The sequence below is a fragment of the Halichoeres trimaculatus genome, unplaced genomic scaffold (assembly GCF_033239565.1).
Source record: "Halichoeres trimaculatus isolate MK-OKI-2021-1 unplaced genomic scaffold, fHalTri1.1 fHalTri1_scaffold_14, whole genome shotgun sequence".
Lineage (NCBI taxonomy): Eukaryota > Metazoa > Chordata > Actinopteri > Labriformes > Labridae > Halichoeres > Halichoeres trimaculatus.
In genome coordinates this window covers 34,951,067-34,961,019 of record NW_027437192.1, presented here as the reverse complement: position 1 = coordinate 34,961,019, position 9,953 = coordinate 34,951,067, and the positions used below count along the sequence as shown (strand labels likewise).

Sequence of the window (9,953 nt, the reverse complement as noted above, 5' to 3'; positions counted from 1 at the left end):
GTGGGGAGGGCGTGGGCAGGCATCCACATCATCAGATGCTGCCTAAGTGCCGTTCCAATGTTCATGTCCTCTGGAGGCATATGTCCTCCATTTGGTTAGCATGTGGCTAATTGACCAAGGATACACTGGCGTATCCTTCGCTGCCTTGCCATGGCTATAAATACCCAACATGCAATGCGTGAATCTACGAAAAAGGAAAAAATAGAAGGAAAAAACACACCAGAGAGATGCTCCAACGGAGGCACACAATAAATTCTAATTCAAATGTAAGCAACAAAATACACCTCTGAAAATAACAACTTATACCCTGTCCAATACTTGACTCTTTTGTGTGTCACTCATGTAACTATAATGACTGAGAAGCTGCACCTTCAGAGTGTCAATGATGTGACAATAAAAAAGCAAAAAGCGTACAAGTGGCAAGCCATGACAATATTTGTAGCTGCTTGAGCTCCTCCCACGTTTGTATTTAACTTTCCAAGCACTGTCCACAGTGCAACACATGTGAAAAAATGTAACTCCAATTACATATACATTTGTGACAGGAATCTGATGGTAAAATATGCCTTTGTAGGCTGTTCCATTAGCATCTCCTTTTGAGCAGAGGCAGGACACTTGCCTTGAATTGGAAGGAAGTGGCTTCGGAGGCACTGCCTTCCAAGGCAAGGTACCTGGGCTTTGGGAAACAGCCACAGTCTCTCAGGTGCTGATCAAATAACTTCCATGCTGATTTCTTTCCCACTGAACCTGAATGCAGCATCTTCCAGTGACGTCACCTGGGAGTGAGGGAGGGGGTTCGGTCGTTAGAGAGTGTGTGAATCATATCGAGCGTGTGTATGTGTGTGTACCGCGATCAGCAGCAACTCTGCCCGGTCTGTACGTGGGGATTTACGGATCCGGACTGAGCTTCTGGGGACTCTAGGGATCACAGAGTCCAGGATCAGAGTGCGTGCTGCAGCCTGTGGAGTCTCTGTATTCTCTGTAACAGCACCAGCAGCACTGGCTCCAGTAGCACCAGGGATACCAACGGAACCAGCGGCACCAGCGGAACCAGTGGCACCAGGGGCAGCCAGAGTGAGTATGAGCCACAGTCTGAGCCTCATGATCAACTCTGATGTTAGAGCTGCAGGTTTCATGAGTCCCCACCTGACGACACACACACACACACACACACACACGCGCGCGCGAGCGCGCGCACTCATGTTTCTGCTCATGCTGACATCACATCTGAAGCTTTGATGCGACACACACACACACACAATTCCTCTCATGATGGCCATCACTTCATGCGCACACACGCTTTACCCCGCGCTGTCACGCACGCGCAGCCCGTGTGTGATCCTCTCAGTTGATGAGTCCAGGAGGAGCAGCTGGTGCAAAGAGAGAAAGCGTTTGTCTCCATGTCATCGTGTTTGTGTGTGTGTGTGTGTGTGTGTGTGTGTGTGTGTGTGTGTGTGTGTGTGTGTGTGTGTGTGAGTGTGTGAGTGTGTGTCTGTGTGTGTGTGTCTGTGTCTGTGTGTGTTTCTGTGTGTGTCTGTGTGTGTGTCTGTCTGTGTGTGTCTATGTGTGTCTGTGTGTGTGTGTCTGTGTGTGTGTCTGTATTTGTGTGTGTGTGTGTGTGTGTGTGTGTGTGTGTGTGTGTGTGTGTGTGTGTCTGTGTGTGTGTCTGTGTCTGTGTGTGTGTCTGTGTGTGTGTGTGTGTGTGTGTGTCTGTGTATGTGTGTGTGTGTGTGTGTGTGTGTGTGTGTGTGTGTGTGAGTAGATTTATAGATCGTAAAGCAGGTCTGGTCTCTCTCTCTCTGTTACTCTCAGCTCTAGGGATTGATTCAGTGTCACAGTTAATAATAATTATAATAGCAACAACAATAATAATAATTATTAATAATAATGATAATTATACATTTTATTTAAAAGCACCTTTCAAAACAAAAGGAGTATGAGGTGGAGACGCTGGGAGAGTATACAGTGTATCACCAAAGGTTCTGCTATTTGGTGATGACAAACCAGGAGTGCAGGTGGATCAAAAGTATTCTGAATGGATAAGCCAGTTGTGTAACTGTCTCTTCATTTTGTACTCCTATTAATGACTAAGGAACAGATTAAATCTGTCCCAGGAGCTGGCCCACACGGTGACGCGCTTCGTGTCCTCCGATGTGCCCAGCTGTCCATGCTCCTGCTGCATGGACAGCGGCTCTGACCGTCTCTGCTACCGGGTCTTTCCAGGACACTGTTTCCGCGGTGCTGGGGATCACTCAGACAAATCAGACGCTGCGCCTCGGCTGCAGGGCATTTAAAGGCCAGGAGAGGCGCTCATTTGATTGGTGAAAACCCACTCATGGCTTTTCTCCTCCCTCTCTGCCATTTGTGTGGAAGCGCTCCTCTGCGCCTTGACTGCGCCTCTCTTGGCACTGCAGGAAACTTGCAAAGTGCACCAATCACACCCTGTCTGCGCAGTGAAGGCCGGCACCTGGTCTACGAAAATTACAGCCCAAGATGTTTATTTTTTTAATTAGCTTTTAATGATTTGAAATCAGCATTTTCCAAACAAAAATGTATATTTATTTAAAAAACAAATCAACTTTTTACACCAAAAGCTGGCTGGATTCCAGTGTATTCTGTTTTATCTCTTGGACATGTTTGCCCTGCTCTCTGTAACATATTTTCTGTGGAATGGGTATATTAAAATTAATATAAGCTGAAAACAAAGCATGCGTCACTGGAGGTCCTCGAGTAGACGCATTATTGTGATGCAACTGGCCAGCTGATGAGCCAGGGGCTAATCAAAAAAGAAAAAGTGCTGGGCACGCTCTCTGCTGTGGATAAAATCAATAAACTGGCTTTGTTCAGATGATTTGACGGGCCGAAATAGTGCTGAATTATCTCAAAAATATATATTGTGGTCACCTCGGTGTAGAAGGACAGGGATGTGGTCTACAAAGTGTTAATAATAAAAACACACACTAGTTTTTGAATGGGGTTTGGCACGCTGCCGAACGTCACAAAGCGCATTTGCGGGTACGTGCATCAGCTGATCAAACAGCTGTTCACTGTAACACACATATTTCTCTGTCTGTCCATCTTTGACTGCCTACAAAAGGAAAACGCTTACGCCTGTCCTGTACCCACACACATGCGCGCGCACTAACAAGGCGGATGGGAGGGGTTGAAGGAGTAGAGGGGTGCGACCCAGTGATCTGCTGACGTGCCTCTGCAGAGCTATAGAGATCTCTATACTTCTTATCTCTCTTATTCTTACTATCTCTATAGCTCTGTGCCTCTGTTTTCAATTGTATTTTTTTACACTAACAGCTGTCAAATGCAGAAGATGCAGACTCAAACTAGAAAAGCAATTTCTGAAGAAATTGCGCTGTGAATGCAGAATGCTGAAGCAGCTTGCGCTGAACTGCTAATGCAACGAAAGCTGAACCTGAATGACTGAAGATATGTCTGAAAATGGTTGAAAAAGTCTTGAAAAGCTTGCGCTCAACTGCTAATGCAGAATGCTGAACATGAATGACTGAAGGTTTGTCTGAAAATGGCTGAATGAAGTCTTAAAATGCTTGCGCTGAACTGTTAAAGCAAAATTCTGAAGAAGAATGGCTTAAGTTATGTCTGAAATCATTTGAATTAAGTCTTGAAAAGCTTGTGCTCAACTGCAAAAGCAGAATGCTAAACGTGAATGACTGAATTTATGTCTGAAAATGGTTGAAATAATTCATGAAAAGCTGGCACTCAACTGCTAATGCAGAATGCTAAATTAACCTGCCATGAACTCTTGGATGAAAGGAAATTAATGGATGAATCAATTAAATGGATAAATGAATTTAAAGTTGAAATGGCTGCATCTTTTCAAAATTTGAAGCAATGAATTAAATTTTAAAGAACATTTATGGAAGAAATGACCTGACTGAGGGAAAATGCAAGTCTCATCACTGAAACGCTGTTAAAATGAAATTCTGTGTGTCCTGTGTGTAAGTTTTTAATCATGTAAGCCTTTTAGCTGAGGCTCATCTGAAGCCAGATGTTGCCATGGTGATCATTGTTTACCAACTGCCATCAGAGAGCTGGTGGAGTCTGTTGATTCCCAACACATTTCCACTGAAATCAGGGTGTCAAACTGCCTACAACTGTGACAAAACCAAAGGGCCGATAAGAAAAATGATCACACCGTAGGAATCCTGAGACCTTGAGGAAGCTGTCATAGCCCCCTTGTCCCCACTGAAACACACGTTTTGAAGTTTGAACGGTGAAAATCGGTTGAAGTTTGCAGAAGTTTTAGCGGTCCAAAAAAGCGGGCGGAAGAAGAAGAAGAAGAAGAAGAAGAAGAAGAAGAAGAAGAAGAAGGAATTTTTTTGACACAGAAGAACATATGCTTTGAATGCATTACTGCATTCACAGCAACTAGACAATTTCCGCGGAAATCGTGAGAGGGGCTCGGGCAGCGGCCGGGCTTTTTGCATTCATTAAATAGTTTAGAAACACCGATGTGACCAGACCTTGTTTTGTACTGACTTCTGATCGAATAGGTGTCAAATTATCCCATGAACAATGAAGCGCGCTTCGCGCGCATACATTCATATCTTGAAAATGTTCAGAAACACAGATGTCACCAGATCTTGTTTTAGACTGACATAGCGAAACACTTCTTAACATTTCTTGTTTCTTATTCAACAGGTGTCAAATGACCTCATGCACAATGAAGCGCGCTTCGCGCGCACACTTTCATATCTTTACTGTTATAGCCCCAAAACATTATGTTACAAATATACACCTACATATCACAAGACATGGGAGAGTGGCTGATTACAAATCCTTAACCCCAAATAAGCTCTTAAGAACTTGTTAAAGTACTTGTGTGTGTGTGTGTGTGTGTGTGTGTGTGTGTGTGTGTGTGTGTGTGTGTGTGTGTGTGTGTGAGGGAGAGAGGGAGAGAGAGGTAGAGAAAGAGCAAGGGTGGGAGAGAGAAAGAGATTATTGAAAGGAAAGAGGGTTTATGTGTGTGTGTGTGTGTGTGTGTGTGTGTGTGTGTGTGTGTGTGTGTGTGTGTGTCTACACACTTTCATATCTATTCTGTTCTAGCCCCAAAGCAATACGTCACAAACATAGACTGCCTAGTGGACAGCGTGGCTCTGCCATTTACCATTGTACAGTTCTGAAGCCAAAACACCTCTGTCACAGGTGCAGCCATTGGCAGCAGTTGTGCAGCCAGAGTCTGCGCAGTACAGACTGTGAGGGATTCTGGGAGAATCTGAGCGGCGCTAGGGACCAAAACTAATAACTTCATTTTTCTTTTGGGAGTCTAATTACTTCTAAGCTCTACGTCCTGACACATTTTACAATCCCAGAAGAAAAATACACAAGAACGGCAGCTGTCAATTATCATGGGGGCTTATGTGTGTGTGTGTGCCCCTCTCCTGCATAGCTTGCTATGCAGGAGAGGGGCTCGTTCGAAGCCCGAGCCCCTAAAAAGGCGAAACGGGAGAGCATTAGGCCCTCTCCTGCATAGCTTGCTATGTAGGAGAGGGGCTCGTTCGTAGCCCGAGCCCCTAATAAATTTTTTTGACACAGAAGAACATATGCTGTGAATGCAGTAATGCATTCACAGCAATAAATTTTTTTGACACAGAAGAACATATGCTGTGAATGCATTACTGCATTCACAGCAAATAATTTATCCCCTATCACTTTGGCGCCCCCTCTAGCTTGGTGCCCATACGCATTGCATATAGTGCATACCCACTTTTTGCGGCACTGGTTGTGATACTGTATTAGCCATTCGCAAAAAAGGCAAAAAGACTGCCTGGCAAACCTGGGGCATTTGTCCTGAGGCCTCCCCCATCCTCAGCAAATTAAGTCATTACCCTCCTCTAGTGACTGATGGTGACCTTGAGACCCTGGAGAAGTTTGTGGCCCTGATGAATGATAGATCAAGTACAGCTCTTAGTGTAGATGAGGCTGGACCTGATGTGTTTGCCCGAAAGCAGAGATAAGAAGCCATTCCTCCAACAAGAGCAGCTCTGCTTCAACACACTAAACCTGTTGCATAACAGGCAGGCTGCATACGGGGTCAGGCAACCAAGCGTCAACCAAAATCAGAGAGTCCTGCTGACTGGGGATGGGAAAAGGTTGGTGAACAATGGTGGGTCTTCTGGACAGTGAGTTAATAAAGTCAGCACCTCTATTTTTCATTTGTGAGGTTTTTCCTACTCTGCAGGAAAACACCTAGTTGCTCAGAGCTGTTGTTGCTTTAAGAGCTGACCATAATGCCATTCACAGCATTAGTTGCTAAATCATATTTTTGGTGTTCTGTTAATTCAGCACTACAGCTGTGCTACTTTACTCCTCTTTCTTTTTTTTCCCCCTTCCCCTTTGGATTCACAAAGTTACTGTTTTATTTCTATATGTGAGAAAAAAACAAAAACAAAACCAAAAAAAACGTCTTTGAAAATAAAACCAAACCAAAAACAAATCAAATGAAACTGAAAGGAAAACAAACAAACAAACAAAAAGCCTCCCTTGTGGCTGTTACCTTGTCATGGTAAGGGAGCTTGTGTACTCTGATGAACCCTGTGAGCTATGCTGTTAGGAGGCACTCCTGGCAGGTTTTACCAAATCAGACAGGTCAAAGGGAAAGAGTTAGACACAACACCATCAAATTAACACTCTTGGCCTACAGTTTTGAAATTTCAAGTGGCTATAAATGGTTTCTGGTCAAGTGACCTCACAAACACTTCTAATACCAATTTTCTACTAAGATGGAGGTCGTCTTAATAAATGATCATCGTTGGTTTTCAAGTGTCTGATGCCTTTATTTAAATGAGTGGCCAATAGAGAGGATCTGTGCCAGCTTTTAAGCTTGCATCACCATTTCAACTATTGAAAAATGGGTGTACAATAGAAATGGCGGCTATCTGAAAAAACAGGCTGCCATCTTGAATTTCTGCTTGTCTAAAGTTATATCACAAAAGATTGTCCCTTAGAGAGTATTTGTGCCAAATGTCATGCTTGCATCACCATTTCAACTATTGAAATAATAAGTGTTTGATAGAAATGGCTGCCATCTTGAATTTTCAGGTGTCTAACATTTTATTTCAAAAGAGTGGCTTTCAGGGAATATCCGTGCCAAATTTCGTGCTGGCGTCACCATTTGAACGATTCGCCTGAAATTTGCAATTATGTGCTGCACTAAAACACAAGAAACACAAGACAAGAATAACTAATATCAACCAAGAAACTCAAATCCAAAACCCAGGAAAAACACAAACACAACTGAAAACTCAAACCATGACAGTTTCAGCTTCATCCCTCTGAAGGAGGAGGATCTCTCTCTGATCCGAACACAAAGTCACTGCTCAGGTGGTCTTCACCTCACCAGGGAGGCGTCCAGGAGGCATCCTCATCAGATGCCCGAGCCACCTCATCTGGCTCCTCTCAATGCGGAGGAGCAGCGGCTCTACTCCGAGCTCCTCTCGGATAGCCGAGCTTCTCACCCTATCTCTAAGGGAGAGCCCTGCCACCCTACAGAGGAAGCTCATTTCGGCCGCTTGTATCTGCGATCTTGTTCTTTCGGTCACTACCCAAAGCTCATGACCATAGGTGAGGGTGGGAACGAAGATCGACCGGTAAACAGACAGCTTTGCCTTCCGGCTCAGCTCCCTCTTCACCACGACAGACCTGTGCAGAGTCCGCATTACTGCGGATGCCGCACCGATCCGCCTGCCGATCTCTCGCTCCATCCTTCCCTCACTCGTGAACAAGACCCCGAGATACTTAAACTCCTCCACTTGGGGCAGGATCTCATCCCCGACCCGGAGAGGGCACTCCACCCTTTTCCGGCTGAGGACCATGGACTCGGATTTGGAGGTGCTGATTCTCATCCCAGCCGCTTCACACCGGGCTGCGAACCGATCCAGAGAGAGTTGAAGGTCACGGCCTGATGAAGCCAACAGGACCACATCATCTGCAAAAAGCAGTGATCCAATCCTGAGGTCACCAAACCGGACCCCCTCGACACCCTGGCTGCGCCTAGAAATTCTATCCATAAAAGTTATGAACAGAATCGGTGACAAAGGGCAGCCTTGGCGGAGTCCAACCCTCACCAAAAACGAGTCCGACTTACAGCCAGCAATGCTGACCAAGCTCTGGCACTGGTCGTACAGGGAACTGACAGCTCGTAACAAACAGCCTGACACCCCATACTCCCGAAGAACCCCCCACAGGACTCCCCGAGGGACACGGTCGAATGCCTTCTCCAAGTCCACAAAACACATGTGGACAGGTTGGGCAAACTCCCCTCCCCCTCGAGGACCCTGCTGAGGGTATAGAACTGGTCCATTTTTAAAAAATGGACGCTATTTCCATTGAACGCTCATTGTTTTGACAGTTGAAATGGTGATGCAAGCATGAAATTTGGCACAAGTTTTCTCTAAGGGACAGTTTTTTGAAACAAAAGGTTAGACACAACAAAATTCAAGGTGGCAGCCATTTTTAAAGATGGCCGCCATTTTGTTGAACGCTTGTTATTTTAATATATTTCTATTGGTGATGCGAGCATGAATTTTTGTACATACACTCTCTAATACTCATGAAAAATTAATTTAGACACCCCAAAATACAAATTGGTGACCATTTTTCACGGTGGGGGCCATTTTATTCAAGATGGCTACCATTTCAGTTGAACGCTCAATATTCCAACTCAAACTCAAACAGTGATGCAAATGTAAAATTTGGCACAACTACTCTTTAAGGGCCACAAAAACTATGTTGGACATACAAAAATTGAAGATTGCCGCCATTTTTTAAGATGGCCACCATTTTGTTTTAAAAGCTCTGTTTTCAAGAACATTAATAATAATGACAATACTAATGATTTAATGGTAAAAACAATAATTACATGAATGCTAAAAAGAATACATTAAAAGACATTAATTAATAATAATAATTGCTATAACTATTATAATAATTTTAAGAAGAAAAATAATAATAACCTGAAAAAATTATATATGTTTTATGCTACAGAGGTAAGAGAATTAAAATACAGGCACTTATTTTGCAGGGATTTTTTTTTTCTTTTAAACAAACAGCTTAAGTTGGAAGGTGCAAATGTTTCAGGTTGGGGTTCACCTGCACAGCACTGTGCAGCTGCAAGTGTGAATAGAAGAGTAAGCAGCCAGCTTGAGTCTTTGGTATGGCTCAGTCTTTGTGTAGTTATCTTTTCTTTCTTTCTGTGTCTCTCTGTTCCCCTCTCTCTCTTGCTCTTAAAAAAAAAACATATATATATATATATATATATATATATATATATATATATATATATATATATATATATATATATATATATATATATATATATATATATATATATGAAAGCATAGAAAGCAACAAAAAAACAAAACAAAAACCAAGCCTCCCTTGTGGCTGTTACCTTGTTATGGTAAGGGAGCTTGTGTACTCTGATGAACTTTGTGAGCTTTGCTGTTAGGGGGCAGTTCTGGCAGGTTTAACCAATTCGGACAGGCCAAGGGTAAGGAGTTAGACAAAACACAGTCAAATAAACACTCTTGGCTTACAGTTTTGAAGTTTGGAGTGGCTGTAAATGGTTCCTTGTAAAGGGACCTCACGAGCACTCTTAACACCAGTTTTCTAGTACGGTGGTGGTTGTCCTGAAAAATGACTACCATTTTGAATTTTCAAGTGTCAAATGTCCTTGTTCAAATGAGTGGCTCAGAAGGAGTATTTGTGCCATGTTTTAAGCTTGCATTACCATTTAAACCATTGAAAAAATGTGCATACAATAAAAATGGCAGCCATCTTTAAAAATGGCCGCCATCTTGAATTGTGGCATGTGTAACATTTTGCTTCAAAAAAGTGTCCCTTAGATATTATCTGTACCAAATTTCATGCTTGCATCACCATCTGAACTTTTGAAATAAGAATCGTCTGATAGAAATAGC

At 43.3% G+C, this 9,953-nt stretch overlaps 1 protein-coding gene across 3 annotated transcripts in view; it reads left to right on the top strand.

Annotated features, from left to right (window-relative positions):
- Nucleotides 1-782: 782 nt before the first annotated feature.
- Nucleotides 783-9,953, top strand: part of gabbr1b (gamma-aminobutyric acid (GABA) B receptor, 1b) — a 234,129-nt gene continuing 224,958 nt past the window's right edge. For 2 of the 3 annotated variants that reach the window (XM_074686667.1, XM_074686666.1), the window contains exon 1: nucleotides 783-1,074. The gene's annotated coding sequence lies outside the window, so the exon portion shown is untranslated. The remainder of the gene's footprint in view (nucleotides 1,075-9,953) is intronic. The other variant, XM_074686668.1, reaches the window with a different exon arrangement.